This window comes from Nothoprocta perdicaria, unplaced genomic scaffold (genome assembly GCF_003342845.1).
Source record: "Nothoprocta perdicaria isolate Ctin4 unplaced genomic scaffold, notPer1 scaffold_3, whole genome shotgun sequence".
NCBI classification, from domain to species: Eukaryota; Metazoa; Chordata; class Aves; order Tinamiformes; family Tinamidae; genus Nothoprocta; species Nothoprocta perdicaria.
In genome coordinates, this window is record NW_020455532.1 from 9,884,279 (window position 1) to 9,903,986 (window position 19,708).

Here is a 19,708-nt window from a genome sequence, read left to right on the forward strand (position 1 = left end):
CGTTTGCCGCCGCTATTGGGGGCTCATGATGGAGCTGGCAGGGGCGCCCGCAGCGGGAAGGCCGCATTATTAACGCTGGCATCGAACGCAGGCCGACTGCAGGGGCGGCCGCCCAACTGGCACAGCCTCTCGCCACGCTTGGCTGCAGCCCCACAGCAGATGTCTGAAGGGCTGGTGTTTCTTTTCCTGTCCCCCTTCTCCCCTCTTGCATGACCTTATGCCAGAGATTATACGCGCCAGCGCCAAGGTAAAGGTTCTCAATGGGTCAAAGAAACATCCTAAACGGGACGTTTCTTTCAAACGTCTCTACTTTTTGAACGGTCCTTTGGGGATGTGAAGGAGCACCCAGTCTTGCGAGGGGGCACGGAGAACTGCACAACCATTCAACTGTAATTATAGCAATCTGCTGTAGTCAGTGCGAAAAAACAATGGCCTTTCCTCTCTTGTTATTCTGAATCATTTGTAGATGTTCATGTTTTAATCATATTTTTGCACACGAATCAATACGAGATGGAACGACAGAGAGATAATTATGTGCGCTGAACAAATACCCTACCTAGCGGCGGTGGCGGAACGGGGAGGGGCTGCTGGTAATTAATGAAGCACTGCCACCGCTCGTCAAGCACGAGCAGCTCTCTCAGGGCACACCACCATCTCACATCCCTGAAATTTAACACATTTGGAAAGGAAATAGCCTAGTTTTGCTGCGTTTCTTGCAGTATCAGGTTCTGCGGAGCAAGCTGAGTAGGGGTTTGCACCTGGGATGCAAGAGTTGCCTGGCTTCCAGTTGCTCAGAACGCAAAGGTCGGTCCTTKTTCCTTCAAAGAGCAGGTCAAGGAGCATGGTCTTTCCAAGGAGATGTACAGTTACAGGGAAGGGTTCTGGCTGAAATGCAAAATGTTTATTTCCACTCATTTCTCGTTCTCAGTTGTGGCCCTGAAGGTAAAAACTCAGAAAAGTCTCACTTGCCCCTCACTGAGGAAAACGCAATCAAATCTCCAAGGTTTGGAGTAGAATTTGTGAGGATCCACATTTTGGAGGTTTCCCCCAAAGACTTTCTTTGCATCGAGAGGGAAGTTTAAATAAAAATAATATATATAATAAAATAAATAATCATTCTCAAATAGATCCCAAGCAGAAAGGTGATCCCAATCTCCTAAAATCTCAAAACGTGCCCAACCCTAGACTTCCAGAATTCAAATGAACACTCTAATCCCTACTGTGGAGCTGTCATCTATCTTGAATTACAATGCACAGCCAGTCCAGTGTGCCAAAAGCACTCCCCTCGCTCTCCCTTTCCTCACTAGTTCTCCTATTTCTCAGCTTTTAAATACCCCCTTGTTCTTTGCACGCATTCATTGTACAGCACAGTATATTTCTGCAACACGTCGTTAGAGCAGAGAGAAGTGTGAGAGGAGGTGGGGACAGTGGACAAGCAGAGGTGCGAATGGCTGGTAACAGAGTGCTACAGCGAGCCACCAGTCAACACCTTGAGGTTTCAAAGGGAGGGGGAAAAGAGGGAAAAGGAGAGAGAAAAAAAAGGATCTWCAGGCACTTTTTAGGGCCTGTGAATATTAGTGAGCTCTGAAACCAAGGCAGATACTGGGATATACACTAAAAGGCCTGCACATAAACCAGTATATATGCAATGTTAGCACTCCATCACCTATCCCTTACAGTGGTGTGGTCCTTTCTTTACCTCCTTTCTCTCTGCAATAAGCTGCTTTCTCAGTAACAAGGAAAAAGTTCATTTATGGGAGTTAAAAAAGAAAAAAAGCCATTTCACACATGCATCCAAAATAGCACTCCCAGACGCAGGATAAAAACACATAACAACCATAGGGAAAAACCCTCCCATTTTTACATTTATAGTATTTCAAAGAAAATGTCTTCAGAATTATTTTTCCATCCAAAATATTCGCTCGTAACATTAATTTTACTAGGGAGGAGGGGATATGAAAGGCATTAAATACTTCTGCCAACCATTTTTAGAACATTGAAGAAGAAAACGCAGCTTAATACAACAGCCTGATTCAATGAAACACTTGTACAGGAATCCTGCACCACGAACCAATCATGATTTCTGCGAGGGTGGTGAAATCCTACTCTTACTCTTCACCAAGACCACAGCTTCATCCATAAACCCCRAAGAAACATGAAAGGAACACCTGTGACAGATGAGGAAAGCAGGCAACCAAAAAAGTAGCTTAAAACTATTTAAAAAATATAATCCAAACAGCCAATGCTCGAGCTTATTCTCTCCCACCTTCACCTTTTTTGGCAGACCAGGGTAACGGAGCCCTTCTGATCAGACTTTGGTGTTGCAGAAGTGGCAAAATAACACGTAAGGAAGTCAGAAAAGTTAAACACCTAAATCTAACCAAAATATCCAGTCTATGAGACAAAAGCAACTTCCTATTTAAAGGCTGGTGTTCAAGGTGTTTGCCGTTTCAGTGTTCAGTTGAAAATCCCATATTATGCATATGTTCCAAATGATGATCATTGTCACAACTCCCCATAACATCCAGTCACAAGGAAGAAACACGAGCAAGAGGTCTACAGCTGTATATGTTTGATCTCAACCTCACTACTGTCATGATTCAACTGCTTTTAAAGTGGGCAGTTCTCAAGAGAGAGCCTAGAACACGTTTTTAYATTTCCAGAAACACAGAGGAAACCGCTTCTCTGTTTCACACAGTTGACTGCAAACACCACAGAACTTGTTAACTTCACGTGTATTTTCCTTTCTCCCTGTTAAACGGCCTCTCTTTCCCATCCTCTTTATTCCTGACTATTATAGAGGCACACTGTTCTTAAYTCACTTCCATACCTTCAACAAGTGCCTTTTTTAATGTGGAAATTCTTGCTGACAAACTGGGCCATCATCCAACCTTTATGGAACACACCTAACAGGAGCAGGTGCTTCACATGGAGCACAGATGCCCAGAAACCTGGCTGGCACAAGCTTTCTCTTACCTTTCAGGTCCACTTGAACTAACACTGAAAAAGCAAAGAAGAGACTTTCCTGAAGAGCCTCAGCACTTCTGCAGAGGCCAAAAGCAGGTACCACAGAGACACAAAAAAGGACAAAAAACAAAACAAATCTAATATATTAAAAATAAATGATACCCAGATTCTGTTTTCAAACAGATATCTCCTGGTGACATGACGGATGTCTCTCTTGCCTAGTATTTAGTGGCAGTATCACATTAGTAGTGTATGATTTCAGACATATAAACCCAGTAAAACACACTAATCGAAGTGTAATCATTAGAAAATGCATCAGGATCTCTGCGAAGGATGAAACATGTGAACGTTGCYCTTTATTTGTACCTGCAAATTGAACAGTTCAATGACAATTCCACTATCAGCAGCTTCTGCTGAAGCTTCTTGGCACCTTGGAGGGCCAAGGATGTACTAGACAATTCAGGTYAACACAAGTGGAAACTCTGTTGAGGCTTGTGCACACTCCCAGACCCTGACACCTTCATGTCTGAGTGAGCTATATCACCTAGATCACCCATTTACACTACAACCAATTTTTTATACTTGCAAACGAGACAATACTGAATTTCTGCAGTTTCTGAACTCCAAGGGGACTTTTTTACATAACTGTACATGTAATCCCTGTTTGTGTAAGTAATACTCCAGTAATAGCAGCCCTTAGGGCTGCTGCGGATTGCAGCAGAAGCAGGAAGAAAGACCAGGTGGATTTGTGGATGACTTAGTGGGAACCTCAAAAAAAATCTTTCCACTGGCCCAGCCTCAGCACTGCTGGAATGTCTTATTTACCCACGTAAAGAGGAGGTGGTTGTGGGGGCACCACTTCTTTCAGTCTCTTATTGAGCTGGAGTGGAGCTGAGGAACTGAACCGCATTCAATTTAAGTTTGTACAGCGGCTGTTTGGGTTCCCCCGCCTCCCCTTTCCTTCTTTTCTCCATCCAAGATTCAGGCAGGAAAGCAGCACCAGGCCCATTTTCCACTGAAGCCAGGGTGCTTTGGGAAACATCTCAACTGGCTTTTGCAATCCAATTTCCAGGATCTGAGAGCTTTCCAAATAGGGCTGTGGCCCACCCACATCCAAACAGCACAGACTCTCTGGAGAAGCCATGGCCAGCTCCTGCCTATTTGCAGGACACATGTGGGTGGGCCTCCAAATTTTGGACACTTGCTTTAAAAAAAAAAAAAAAAAAAAAATTAAAGATGGAAATGGAACTTCAAAGGGAACAAGCTGAAGCACTTCAGAAATTAATCACTCCTGGTGGAAAAGATGATTAGTGGCTTCTTATGCTCTCTTTTTAAAGCTATTGATCTTGGACACAGGAAGGAGCTTTCATATTCTCCACAAGCCACAGATGGTCAAAAGGGTTCAGGGAGGAAGGAACAACAGGCAGCCTCAAGAGAACTCCAAAGAGTAACTRGGCTCAAGGTACAACCCAAGGACCAAATAACACCCGTGAAAAGGATGCAGTAGAAAACCAGCAACAGCAGCTTCCTGTTTTTCCTTTCTCACAGCTTTCTCAAAACATTGTCTAAGCTTTCTACCTTTGGCTCAGGTAAGCTCAGTAAGTCCTTTTTCAACACATCAGATAAACCACACACTGCAGATGAACAATACACCAAGACACAGGTACTGCTCTCTGACCTTCAGACTCTACGTAGGTGSCCCACAAGCAAAAACGCAGAGGCAGGAATCTTAACACAAAGAGAACAAGGCTTTAACCAACTGGAATGAGTGAAAACAGTGGAATATTAAAACTAGCCTAATCTCTCTCTGGCCAGGTCTGTGGACTTTTCAAAAACTGAATTTTCCACACAACAGACAAATGTTTCACAAAACAAACTATAATCCCTAAATTGTCTCCAACAGCCTTGTAGGGAGTCAACCTTTCTTCTGGGAAGCACAGTTTTTATCTCCAATCCAAATACAGTTAAGCATAGGAAAGAACCATCATTGCTCCGTAGATAAGATGATACATTTGGTTTCTATTAGAGCAAAAYCCGTATCTTCTAATGAAGTCATTTAGGACATTTAAGATTATGCTCAGCTGGCAGTGGGTAAAGAGGGCAGAATCCCTCATGGAGGAGGTGGTTGGTGCTGGTGACCCGCTCCACATTGACAATGTGGCTTACCGAGCTCCTCGACCTSGCAGGGTAGGTGGCACCTCGCTGGTCAGAGGTCCTGCTCTTCCCAACCTTCACAAAATCCAGCACAGGGTATTCCTTGTCCTGAAACATATCAAGGCTTTTTTGAATACATGTGCATCACTAAACTTGTACTGAGCAACAYGAGAATCAGGGCAATTACACTGCTCACTCCTGCTATTTTCCGTAAACTAYCTCATTTTTCCTTACCCTATTCACTCTGTGGCAACAATAACCTCTTGTAAAAGAACAGTTATGCGGAAGGAGCATCAGAGAAGGACAAACAGCAGGCATGTGGGTGAGGAAGGGATACAGGGCTGGTCAAGTTGACTAATGTTCCCCCAGCTATGTCTTTAGGAAAGAAGGCTCGAAAATGCTCTCAGTGAGCAATATTTTAACTTCAAATAAGAAACCATTTCTCTGATGAATAGAATTATTTTTCATTGCATCCTAGATGCTAAAGCAAACTTGGATGTTGCAAGCATAGAGCATGTTTCTAATCACATGAGAAGGAGAAAGCACCAAGCACCTATTCCTATTACCATGCAGAGCTGTGAAAAACATTCCTTATCATGAAGCAAATTCTGGATACTTTATTGGCTTTGTAAAAATATGCTTAAAAAAAACTGGTACTGTCACCTGTCATCAGCACATGGCAGCACCAAGTGACTGGTGCAACATCCCAAAGGCTCAGGGTCCTGCATGACTCTAATGACAGACTGCARGGTGCTTTTGAGGCTTCTGGATCTAAACACTACAAAAGTTGTAGTACGTATTACTTAGCATCACAGAGGGTAAACTGTAAATAAACATAGAAGCCAAACACGGTCTCAAAGCACCTTTAAATATTACTGTCTTTCATTAAGACACAYGATATTCTAGGTTTTATAATCTGCTTTTTATTAAGAAATTATTACTTCTCCCACTAAAGACGTCTACATTTTCTTTTAAATAMGAAAAAACCCATCAACTCAGAGTTTATTAATTTATACAATAATTTTTGACTTTACAGAACTTACACTAAGCTATTAGTGCAGTTYGCACATGCTACAGACTACTCAGTGGATGCCTGTTAATCTTCTTCCAAAGCCATTTTCTCAGCATGGTATTTCCTTTGGCATTTTAAATGCTATAGAAGACAAAACAAAGCATGGTAAACAACTGGTCCACATTTTCACTACAAAGTGTAATTTAGCAATTCAATAAAACAGTTTTACCCCAATCAACAAATAAAATGATAACATAAGAACACAGATGGTGCTATTCCTTTCTACTATATGTGACATTTCCTTTCATTTGTTTGACGTACGTATCATCTACCTGCTACTATAGTCTAGAATTCCTGCTCAGTACACTCAGAGCATCCCATCATCCTGCACATGCACTTCCACTTTATGTAACAGCAAACCACTTCTATTTAAATATTACATAATTTTTAAATATTAGTTACATAATTCTTTTCCTTTCTTTTTTTCTTTTTTTTTTTTTTTTTTAATTTAAATAACAGCAGTTCTGCCTTCTGTATTTATTCTAGGACAGAGCTCCTGAGAGTCCCCATCCTGCTATTAGATCCTCTAAGTTCATTTGGGATTTCCAGTCAATGTAGCTTCAAGGCAAATCAAGCAAGGTAATCCATTTGCCCACCAGGAACAACGTCCTCATYGGTAACAACAGTTACAAAAACAAATATATATATATACACACACATAAAATATATATATATTTTTTTATATACATATATATTTGATTAGGGTCTTTCTTCTGCATGGAAGCAAAACATAAATGCAGAGAAGCCCCTTTATARTTTTCTAACCCTAAGTGATAAGTAATGCTTTATTAATGACTTACTCCATTTTCCCATGAGTGAAAAGGCAGAAAAAAAAGGATTAGCTAGGCTACAGTGTAGGAATCAAAGAAGAAAGATTGGGTCATTTTCCATAAAACACTAATTTCATTTTGATGCCTGGTAGGCACTACTAACCTGAAGGCATTAGATACCATGAAGAGTTTGGGGTTTTATGTATCCACACTGTAAAAAGCAGAAAATGAAAGACCTTTAGCCTGGATGTCTCAGCTTTTTGTATGGGCGGTTGACAAGCTGGGCTATAGGGTAAACCATAATGTGCCAAGCAACACGGAGCCTGGAGCCAAGAAAAGGATAATTTCAGGCAAGACTCGGTCTCCAGAGCCAAAACCACTGGCCTGAAAGCTTTTCTCAGAAGGTTTGCTGTTCCCATCACTGCTGCGATGAATTTTAACTCATTATTGATCAAGGGAATTTTAAAATCAATTTTAATTAAATGAAAGATTTCTATCATAGCTCGTTGTGTGTCAAAGTTGCAAAGACCACATATAAATATAAGGGAGCAGATCATGCAGAGCAGATATGTAGCTGTATGGGCCTAARCAGGTGAGAGAAGCCAAGCAACATCCTAAAGCAAATATATCATGTTAAACTTCCACAATACCTGTTTCTTCCCATTCTATTTTTTGCCTTCCTAATTGGAATTTAGTCCAGCCTGGTGGTTTTTTGGGGCTTTTTTGTCTTTTTTTTTTTTTTGTTGGTTTGTTTGTTTTTTTTTTGTTTTATAAAATTATTTCAATTAGGTTCCATTTAATTAGTTCCCATCAGACCAAAAATGACTGGAAAAGGGATAAGTGACTACTACAAAGTAAAAACTGAAATCAGGCCACTACTCAGCCAAAACACCATGCCAGCTCTCCATGCGATGACATGAGGAGTGTTCCCTCAGCTGAGGCCTGCTCTGCAAGCAATACTTTCACATCTCACACCACTTATTTTGAGGACAAGTATCCTTGGATTGAAGAAGTGATTGCCCAGCAACTTCCCATATGCAAGCAAAGCCCCTCACTCGAGCTGTGTGGCCTTTTTATACTGGCTGGGACTTGGGGAGGCAGATGATTCCTTCCTCACGCAGGGAGAGCAGGCCTGTATTCACTTCTCCTCTCCCYTAGCCAGGCCCAGGAATACTCCTCAAGCGACTAAGCTTCCTCAGACAACACCACAGAGGAAAGCAAGGATTTCACCCCATTCTAGCTGCAGTTGCTGGTCTAGCAGCGCTTCCTCTTGGGCCTTGGTGTCTTGCTTTGCAAAGCTGCTAAGAGCCAGGCTGGAGATGAGTGGACTTCAGGCACTTGAAAGCCACGTGAAAAGCTTGGAAAGAAGCCATGCTGCATCCTTCAACCCTAGCTACCTTTAGGATGCTGGCTTTTAGTACTTTGCCTCAGGCTGTAGGTCATCCCAGGAGCAACTCTATAGGTCACAAGTTCCATCTCCAAGCCCCATCTTTTTTCAAATCAGACTCCAATGTGAATCAATGGAAGATGCCTTGGCCASTTCTAGGCAGACTCCTGTATCATTTGTCACTAACATCGGACTTTCCATGTATTACAGGCTTTACAATTATTAATTTACCAACATTAACTCTTTAGTCCTCACATCAAGCTCTGCAAGGTGAGCCTGTTCTTCAAGTAAGAAATCAAAAGGCCAAACCCTAAGTGATTTAGCAAAGGTCACAGAGAAAAATTAAGGTGAAAAAATGTAACAACAACTAAAAAATAACCAACTCCTTGATCTATGTTAATGTTCTTTGCCTCACCTGATCTGAGATCCCACGCATCTCAGTAACAATAAAACAAGACAAATAAAATAAGCAAGGTCCACACAGCTCCTCGTACCCAGCACAGCGTTTTCCAGCCAAGGCCTGCAAGGCCTCCTTGTGTTTCCAAACACAATGTGTACTACAGCAAATAGGTTTATTTTACAATCCTGGCCCGATTTTCAAAGCAGCCTCAATCAACGTTGTGCAAAACATTCGTGCCCAACCACAAAATTACAATCGGTCTTTGTTTGAATTCAGCCTGTATCCCCAGCCAGCAGTGGTTAGTCCCAGCTCTTAGGTCTGTGAACTGTTAGTCAAAGGTTTTTGCAACGTTTTTGCCCTGCCTGGACTTCTCTGAGTATTTATAGGCTGCCGTCCTCCCTTGACTTTCATGTTCAAACTGTGCTGCCTCATGTGGGTGGTGAGGGTGGAAGGGAGAAGTAAATAGCAGAAAATACTATTTATTAAGTAAATAAATAACAGGGATAGTAAATTCCACTAGCCCTAGTTGTTTTGCTTCCAGTAAAACACTGGATACTACGAGGCACATGTTGCAAAAAAAACAACTGCAAGACTCGACTGTGGGACATTTAAATTAGTATAACAGTATTTCCACACACTTGAATGTTTTCAAACATCTGTCTATTGTGAAATAAGAGGGAACGGTCTGGAGATTCAAACCTGTGCAATTATCATTTGTAGCACTGCTTAACATATTTTAGCAGGAGGTGAGAAGATGATGAGAAAAAATACCTTTAAAAACTCCTGGCCAGGACAATGAAATATCATCAGAAGGAATTAGCCTGAAAAATCCATATAATGTCTTACCCTGTGATCAATGCATGCCAAAGCGGGATACATGGAATTTAATTGCTGCTGCATGGAAACTCCTGCAGTGTTCATGTGATCATTAGAGAACATCGAGCACATGGGGATTATTATGTTGGTGGCGCTTAGGCAATTTCAAGTGACATGAAGAAATCAGAAAAAAAATGCTGTTTTTTCAAGCAGCTTTGTTGTTCATGAGGCAAAAACCTCATGAGGCCTCATGAGAGCCTCAATAAGGCTTTGCATCATATGCATCTCCTGCYTCCAGTGGTCTTCATTGGTCAGAGGTGGCATACCTTAAGCATACCAGAAAAGTTAACATATATCTTGAAAATTTACATATATCTTGTCATCACAGTTCGGAGACACCACATAGAGGTATCTTGCATCTGATGAAACCCAAAGTGTGCCTAGGTTAGATCTGCTGACCCCTGGGGATGCACCCACACATATTTGGCTGTGCTCGTCACCTTGGGTGTCAGATGGCCAGCTACTCAAACACAAAGCCAAGTCTGTCCAGAGGAAAATAAGCTGACAGCACAAGCCAAGAGCTGTTTTTGGAAAACAGGCCCTCGTGGACTGCATCTGTCTAAAAACAATTCTCACCAAAGGCTAAACAAAAGAAATTCCCATCTTTTCTAGTGCCGATGGCAAAACAGCCTTTATTTCAAAACTTTTATGAAACAGAAGTCTGTTTCTGTGGACAACAAGCCATCCTGACTTGCAAAGTTTTGACTATAAAGTGAAATCTTTTTGCTTTGTAGCTRTTATGAAGAGAGAGTATTTTCTATGGAAAACACTTCTTTTTTCTCTCTCTCTTTTAACAAGACAGTTCTTTTAGTCAAGCAATAGTTTAAAAAAAATAAAAGAATGGTAAATTAAAATTTCTATGAAAAATGTCAGTAGATAAGAACTTTGCTGTTTCTAGCTTTTTGCTCACTTGTAAGTACGTGGGGGAGAGAAGGTCTTTCCGCATTCTGCTCTCTTGTTTCATCCAACTTCCCTAYATTTGAACATTAAGAGGATTTCAGCATTCATTAAAACTGCAATAGAGACTGGCTGAAACATGAGCAGTGCAGCATATAGAGCACAACGCAGTCACATTACAGTGACCTTTCATGATTACCTTATTCTCTGTCACAAGTTAAACGAGGTCATTACTGATGTTACTTGCATTCCTCTTCTTCGGCCCACGACTTCAAAGATGAATGGGCCCCTTYTGTCACTGAATTCTTGTCAAAATGTTCAGTCCAATCAGACGTCTAATAACTGCAGGCAAGATAACATTCACAGATGAAAAGAACACGCAGGCACATGCCTTATACATAATTAATCCTTCCAATGAACTGCATGAATTTCAAAATTACACAAAACGAAACAAATCCAACAGAGAGTCTCCTGTGGGCTTTTGAGGTCACGTAGCTTCCTAGGAGGGCAGGAAAGGTCTACTCAAACACGGATATGCAGCAATGCTTCACAGAGCTTCAGTAACAGATTTGTTTTCTCCTTCTGCTGTCCTCCCTGTAGCTAACCTGAGGTCTCCCAATGTTCTCTCAAGGGGCACGATGCCCATCTAGCATTCGAGAAAAYGAGCGCTCAAGCTCTTCATCAAGTCTCAAGAAGTCCTAGCTTTCCTACCAATACTACTGCCTTCAAGATGGCAAAATCTTCCAAATTGTCCTGCCCTGTTCTAGTTATTCATGCAATCAAAAAAATATTCAGATTCGTATCCCAACAACGCTGCACCCGCCAAATAACAGTGGTGGGAGTGAGGGTGAGGCTGAGAGGAGGATTCATCCTTGGAAGCATATGAAAGTCATGGCTGACAATTTTCTTCCTAATGAAATGTTTGCCTAATTCAGCTCTGGCAGGGCAGTGCATATGTGGCAGCCACATCAGAAGCAGGGGCACTGGCACCAAGAGGAACATGGCCCGAAGTGGTTTTCTCTGCTGGCCCATGCCAACTGTGTGTCCAAACTCCACACTTCTCATCTGTTGTCCAAGCACTTATTCGTATTGTGTTGACTACCAGCTTTATAGTATGTTTTCAGAATCAGTGACATGAAGCTAGTAAACATTAAAAATCAGTGCTTTCTTCCTTCTCCCTTTTAATCCCACAAGTATCTGTCCCTGTATCACCACTGAGATGCATAATATACTGATATATCAAATACAAAAACAAGTGTTTTTCATTTTTACCTTTCTCAGATTTTCTGGAATTTGTTTTACAAGTTTTCTTTCTTCATCGGTAGACAAAAGTTTGCTAAAAAAACTCGGTATTTTAAATAAATAGATAAGTCATCTTCCAAACAGTTCTGTGCAAGTCTAAAGCCAACAGGAATTCACAAGTGTGACGCAAAAGAAACCCCAAAATATGTAAGAGGAAAAAAAAAGAAATCAAAGGCCAAAAACAGTCTCAAATATAGCTTTAAACACATGACAGTTTTAGAAGCTGTGAATTTCTCACAGGCAAAATAGCAGGAATTGATTTTTGTGATAGATTATCATTGAAAAGGAAGATTCAAAAGGTCAGCAAGTTCTTTTCCTTGTACAACAGTTGGGTAAGTATTTCGAGACCATTTCTGATTGATTTTGATCTAATTTGTTACTAAAAATGTACAATGAATGAAATTCTAAACCTCCTTGCATACCTCTTCCAGCGCTTCAAAACTTTCATCACTTAATTTTTCCTAATATCCTATATAAATCAAATTGCAATTTTGCAGTAATTGAATCCAATTACTTCTTGACTTACTCTTTCTAATACAATGGAAAATAGCCACATTCTCTTCACACATGCAACAAAGGCAACCACCTCCTCGCTTTTTATATGCTGCTCTGACAAGTATGGGCCAGAAGATTACACCATTTTTTCAACCACATAGCGGACTTGACTCATTTTCTTTCTGAGAACTGTTACAAGTTTCACGTACATTTTGACATGTAATAGTGCAGAAAAGGATGTGAATTTTGACATGACACGTATCTACCTCTAACCATGCCTTTCTTTTATTTCAGCTAGGATAGTCTGCACTATGATAGCCTACCTTTGACTTCACTGAGTGTCAATTCCTAATTTTCAAAGAATTCTTCCATTTATCATGCCCTTCTGAATTCCAGCATCATGCTGAAGAGCATCTSTAGTCCTTCCAGGCCACTATTTATGGATCTCACACTTCGTCTTTCTAGTATTATAACCCGGGATGCTAATCACAATTTGGAAAAACAGCAATCCATAAAATCTCATCCAGACGCTTATTTTTTGCTACCTATTCATCATGGCTGAGCAGTTAAGGTGTTAAGACCTATACAGCAGTTGAGCCCTGAGCATCCTTAACACACCAATAACGTTGTCTTTAGTACAAAGCCCCATAATTAAAGCTACGTTTATTGAAAAAAAATAGCATGCAAAGACAACATTAATAGCAGCAATAGCATGTTTTTTGTATAATAGTCTAGAGGATGAGTTAGGAGACATGAGCACATGACATTTTYTCACTGACTGTAGACTTGGAAGCCAAAGATGAGACACGTAAAATAATCACCTGCCATTCCCAGAGACAAGAACAACTAAGAAGTTGTAATAAAATTCATGGACTGTACTTTGAAAGAGAGATGTTGAACTCTAAAGCATGGGATAAGGGCAAAATAGCAGCATTTTGTTGGAAAGCTTATTTTACAGAGAAACAGAAGTGACAGGTAGCTTTCCCTCCGAAAAAAAAGGACAGAGCTTCTGTATGTAATAGAAAGAATAGGGACTGGGCTTGGTAGGCAGGAACTAGTTAAAACTATATATTTTTGCCTTAAATATTTGAATGGCAGAACTGTAATCTGAAGTAACCACACATACATTTGCCCTGCAGCAATGGTATGCCAGTACAAGAGCCTGGAAAACAGCAGTTTACAGTAGTCTGCACTTAAACTGGAGGTTTTCAGTTTCACAGTGGTTAGATGCGATTCAGACAGATAAATTCAGAAAACAAACAACAAAATACATAAAATTGCAACAGCATAGAGGTTAATGCACTCCATAGTTAGGGGATTCATCATCACATTAAGTTAAAATAAACAGCCCACTGGTACTACATTTTGAGACATAAGCTTTCTGAAACTGAGTCCAACTGGCTATGACACTCACGTAGCAAAAAGATGTTTTCAAAACAACAATCCACTCGCAGTAGAAAAGAGATAGAAGGTCATCATCCTCCCAAAGGAGCCATAAACAGCAAGAGATAAGGGCAGGGAATTTGCTGAAGGCGTGCTCTCGGGCTCAGGACAACACAATGTTCTACTTCGTGTTCTCTCCCGCAGATGTAACCTTGAAGGACACAGTCACACACCGCTGACTCATGGCAATGCTTATGAAAAATAAGCACAGGGGTTTTTTCCTCTTCATCTTGCACTTTATCAATCATCTACTTTAATTCGTACTGAAACTCCAGATCAGTTGCTGGGAGCGTACAGAAAACAAGGCCATGTTCAGATTGAATTGGTATATATTATTTCCTGCCCATTTTACTGCGTTTCCTGGGAATTACCTGCATACTGTGGTCTAAGATTAGCACAGGAACAGGGAACTGCAAGCATTGGTATTTCACCAAAAGCTCTCTACTTGGTAGTATAAATAAAGTCTGACCTAGACTAGAATCTGGAATTTTAAAATGGTATGTTGTAGAATATCAGAATCCTTGAGGTGGGAAGGGACTCTGGAGATCACTAGTCCAATCCGTCTGCTCAAGCAGGGTCATCTAGAGCACCTKGTCTAGCATTGTGACCAGATGGCTTTTGAGCATCTCCACAACCTCCCTGGGGAACCTGCTCTAGTGCATGGTCACCCTCCCAGGAAAGTTCTCCCTGGGATCAGCCAAAAGTTCCTCTTGTGCCTGTTGCCTGCAGTCCTATCCCTGGACACCACTGAAAAGAGTCTAGCACCATCCTCTTTCCAGCCTCCTTTCAAGATACTTATACATCTTGCTAAGATCCTTCTTCTTGGCCTTCTCTTCTCCAGGCTGAACAGCTCCAGCTCTCTCAGCTTCTCCTCACATGAGACATGTTCCAGTCTTTAACCATCACAGTTAATGCATGTTACATCACAGTTAAATGTGTTTAATCAGTTAAACCATCACAACTCATTCCAATAGCTCCATGGTACTGGGAAGCCACAGAGCTCCCACAAGCAGCCTCACCAGGGCTCAGCAGGGGGAAGAAATCAAATGTCTGTCCTAACGAGAMTGGAGTGAAACTAAACAGTATGAAAACCAATATGTAGTCCAGCTATCCCCAAAATCACTGTCCCCAACTTAAGCCCTTCCTTATACCTTTGATATTTACTAAAGGTTTTAAAGGAACCTGTCTCCAAGTCATGCAGTATTCCAATGAACACGTCACTTCAGCATTCCAGCAATGAAGCAGCAATCTCTCCACAGACTCAACTTTCTTACGGGGTTCTATTAATAGGCTTTATTTTGTTCCGACTCACTATCTCTCCTCAAGGGATATTTGCCTCAGAACGGGATGGTCAGGTCTGTTGACAAGATGATGTTTCCTAGCTATACTGAGATGACTTAGAAAATAAGCATCTTTTAACAGTTTGAATATGGATACCRTGACTTCAGTAGCTCTAAGACTGAAATGATTAATTAACACACAAAACAATAACACCTCTTTAAAATCCTGTTTTCAGGGGTTTAAAAGCTGAAACCAAGCCAGGACTGATGACTAAATGATTAAGTGACATTTTAAAAGCACATTTTGAACAACACTACCAAAAAAGTATCCTTCTCCCATGCTGCATACAGACCTTAGAACCTGTCACCTCTAGAAAAAGAGCTTTTCCCATTCTACTGTTCCTCCTTTATAAACATTTAAGGTTAAATAAAGAAGGGGACCAGTCCCCAGGGTTTGCCAGAAGCCCTTAAAAACTTCATGTATGAGACCACAGGAGATCTATATTTAAAGAGAAGTGCCAGTGCATGGTTTCAACACAGAAGTAGAGCAGCATCAAAAGAGTTCATGGGCTCATAAAGAAGCATACTGCTATCCACAGAGACTTACCAGCAACAGCCTTTTGCCCATTTCCCTTCCCTGCTACACATGAAAACCTCAGGAGCCTTAGCAGGATACAGTGGTTGTTAGACACCTCTCCAGCCTTTCATATTAAATTTATCTGGGGTAGAAAGGTCAGGGCATATAAGCAATGACAAAATACAACCTAGAAGCTTTGTCTGTGTAACTACACTTAACAGTAATGATTTCTGCTGGAATAGTTAAGCCAGCTAGGAATCACAGCCCATCTCTGAACTTCTACAAAGCCTGAAGAGGCCAGTTTGTCCATAGTTGGGATTTTGACTTTTCATCCCTCTTCCAGAAGGATGAGGGTCCCCAGAAGGTATGCAAGAGGTCAACTTCCCATACAGAGGTTTCACAGAAGGCATTTTACCAAGACTACGTAAGACTGGCCTTGCTACATGACTCTCTGAGCTTGGCCCCAGGCCTTAGAAACAGTGCCCTGAGAGAAGATTAGGTTCAGGGCTATAGGTGGAATTTAGGTCAGCTCAGCATGGCCCCAGGATACAGCTATGGAGTCTGTCAGATGCTGCAACATGTCCAAGGAAGGCAGAGAGCCAAAAGACAAAAAAAAAATACTTCTTTCCTACAAGGAAACAGAGGTGAGTTTCCCAGTTCACTGCCAAGCAACAACAGGGCAATCCAATAATTGCATTTACAGTGATAAAACGATGGACAATCAATGGAGCTATCCCAAACTGAGATCAGCATAACTTAGAGCAGACAAGGTCTGCTTAAGATAACAGTGATGAAAATCCACTGTGTCAAATACCAACAGAATGAGGAATGTCAGGAAAGGTAACTAGGGGAACCCCAAGATCTGAAAAGCTTCCCAGTGGTGTATTCTAGTTTTGATCCACTATAAATAAGGGAACAAGGATAATGAGACTTCTAACTTAGGTGAATCGCTTGCTGCAGTTCTACACAACTTACAGCTTTGTGCCCTCCCTATGCTGCATTTATGACCCTTGTCTTGGCTGACATCAGTGATTTTTCAGGGCACCCATTCGGGGAACTAATCCAGAAGAAAATTAATCATGCAAAAAAGCCAGTAGTTTGCTGCCAGTTTAGCTTCCTGAACCAACTCACCAAGCACTTGTCCCGAGGTAAGGGAGGAGGAGTGTGTGTGCACGTACATGTGTGTGTTTGGGGAAGGAGGACTGGGACAACACCACACATTCAGACTGAACTATCATGGAACCAGATCTCAGAGCAGGTGGGAAAAACACAGACTACCTTAAGATTAGAAAGACTATCTTAATCTTAGAATGTCTTTACAAGTCAAATGGAAAGCTACATAGATATCCATATTCTCATGCAGTTCTGACTGTGGTTGGTACACAGGGCTTTACGCATTCATCTATATACCACAACATGCATGTAAATCACTGGTTTACATATGCAATGTAAACTTCATTTACCAGGGAGTTTTGAATTGCTTAAAGGGACTAGGTCAAATTCATTCTGCAGTTCACATTTTCCTAAAAAGAAAACAGATTCTTGTTTCTTAAAGGAAGCTCTTTTCCATAAAAGCTACCATCAAAAGTAGCATATTCCTSTTTCCTTAATAACACTCTGATTTAAGTACCCTTTCTTTAAAAGCATCTGCTCCATCATCTGAAATGAGTTCTAGATCACTAGCTCAAGATAAAATATCTAGGTCAGAAAGTTTATAGGGAACTCACTAATGAAAAAAAATGAAATTGAGGTTGCAATGTCAAATAAAATGTAAAGAGAAAGATATTAAAAGATAAAACAGCTGTGGAGGTAATAATATCGAAAACAGGAAAGGGTTAAGCATAAGTATGGATATCTTCAGCCACCAGAGCCAGGATATCCAGATGGCCATGATCTGAACAAGGATATTTTAAATGTATGAAAGATACAAACGAAATAAATAAAGCAAACCCTCAGAAACCACAGAAATAAAGGGAAATCAATGGAAACCAATGAAATGTTATGGAGGATCATTCAGATTACCTGCAGTTAAAATCATGCTTTGGAGAGGTTCCTCTATCCACATATCTATGGCACAGAGTGTAGATCCCTGTGTTTGAGAAATTCAGCATGGAGAATACCATTCCTACAGTTTGTTCCTGTCTACCAAAGTCAAGTCCCCAGCAATCTGAAACGCTACCCACACCGATGCAACCTGTAGAGGCAATCCATGAACAACTAACAGCGCAAACTAATATTTCAGCTATGAAGCCCTTATTGGATACACAGGCACAAGTCTATGGGCTGCTGACAGCTAACTTTTGCATTTCAATTTGCTCCACTCCTGTAAAAAATATTTTTTTAAAAGGCTTTTTGCATGCAACTACAGCAGTTTATGTGATATTTGCAGAGTGGTATCAGATAATGCTGGTTCTGAAGTGCTCTCAGTGCTCTCTAGGCTTTATATAAAACTTATCTCACTTCCTTTTAGAGAAAGAGGAAGATGCTTCGTATCTTCTCTCATCTCCCATTCATCTGAGTTTTTAATACCCACAAACCTAGTCCAGTTGCCAGGAAGGCACAGAAAAGGTCAACAAACTCCTTTGCTGCAAGTTAGTTTGTCAAACTCCATTCTGGGCAGCATGACTTTACATGTTAATGCGAGTGTTTGCCTCTGTGTCAATAGCCCCTATTGTGCACATTTGTAACCCGCGATTTATGGCAAAGCTCGCAACATTTTTCAGGCATAATAAGCGTTTATTCACCATCCCAGGTCTATAAGCAGAGGCCTGACAAGTAATTATTGACACATTGTGTGGAAATAAAAGCGGTGGGCGAGCTGCCGTTGCGAATGGCAGCGTGGGCAGGGGGAAGGAGGGGCTGTGTCACGGCAGTGACAGCCTTGGTGCCCAACACTGTCAAAGCCAAYGCCGACTCGCGCTGTTGTGTGCGCCTCGCTGTATTTGTGCTCCCTGTCACCGGGCTGTGACATGCCAAAACACGGGGAGAGATGCCTTTTCTCATGCTAATGCCGTGTCGTGACAGCTCTGTGACGCCCCGGGCTGTGTTAGTGCTCAGCAAGTCAAGGTGTGACAGGCAGCAGCCCCCTCTGTCAGGGCTGCTTGGCTGCCCTCATCAAACACCATATTCTGCCCGGACTAAAACAGACCTGATGCCTGCGAGAATAAGAGCCCCCCATTAGCATTACTGAGCAAAGAGTTGGGCATTTTGGTTATACGTCTACCCTACGTGAACCTATATGTGCACAGCCTAAGGCAACGTGATCCCTGGTAGCCTGAGCTACCTCCCAGCTAACTCACCTCCCAGCTCATCTCAGAACCCTCTGTCACCATCACAGAGTAACAGAAGGAACCTGAAAATCTCCTCCCGAGTCATTTTTCATCAGCTGCTTCTCTCTTCAGGGTTCAAACCTGCTCTTTCCCCCCCACCCCTCCTGCTGCACAGGGAACAACCTGCTAGATCCAAACTGAGCCTTTGGTTGTTATGCAGCAGTTTTAGGGCATTTTAGGGCGACTGGTAAACTCTGCTCAGGATTAGCAGAGTCTCTGAATAGCACAAGGTGTGACCAGGAGGGATTAGGATGTATTAGCAAAGCTGTGCAGGGGAAGGTCGCACAACGCCTACATATGTTATGCTTGGCTGCAGCAAACCCGCTAACATTTTAAATCACTTCAGCTCCAAGTTCATCTAAAAACCCAAAGTAGCCCTAAATCTGTGCTTTATATATCAAAAACAAGCTGGGCAAGAGACTGAGCAGAGTTCAGGCTGCTTAGACTAAGCAATGAGCTGGCTTCATGGTCTTTGGAGTTTGCAGATAGGTTGGAGTAGTATTTGAGCTTGGTTACTTACATGAAGTTTATCCAAACGAACCAAAATGCAACAATCAGGAAAGCTGGTCTAGGAAGTTTGCCAGAACAGGCTTTTTCACAAGATTTATGGTGCTTCCTGCTTCTTGTTCCCAGGCATATCCAGGAAGTGAGCTGAGTAAAAATGGAAAATATATTTTTTTTCAAGTTATGAATCTCTTTTTCAAGGGTCAGAAAAGTTCACAGTATATATTGTGTGAACTTGCAGGTCTTTTTTCCTTC

The 19,708-nt window shown here is 41.5% G+C and overlaps 1 long non-coding RNA gene across 1 annotated transcript; it reads right to left on the reverse strand.

The window, feature by feature from the left end:
- Positions 1-6,162: 6,162 nt before the first annotated feature.
- On the reverse strand, positions 6,163-19,505 carry LOC112949787. The gene is made up of 4 exons (XR_003249881.1): positions 19,470-19,505; positions 10,723-10,865; positions 7,127-7,174; positions 6,163-6,274 (listed from the first exon to the last, which is right to left on the reverse strand). It is a non-coding gene; the product is annotated as an uncharacterized LOC112949787 (long non-coding RNA).
- Between the last annotated feature and the right edge of the window lie 203 nt (positions 19,506-19,708).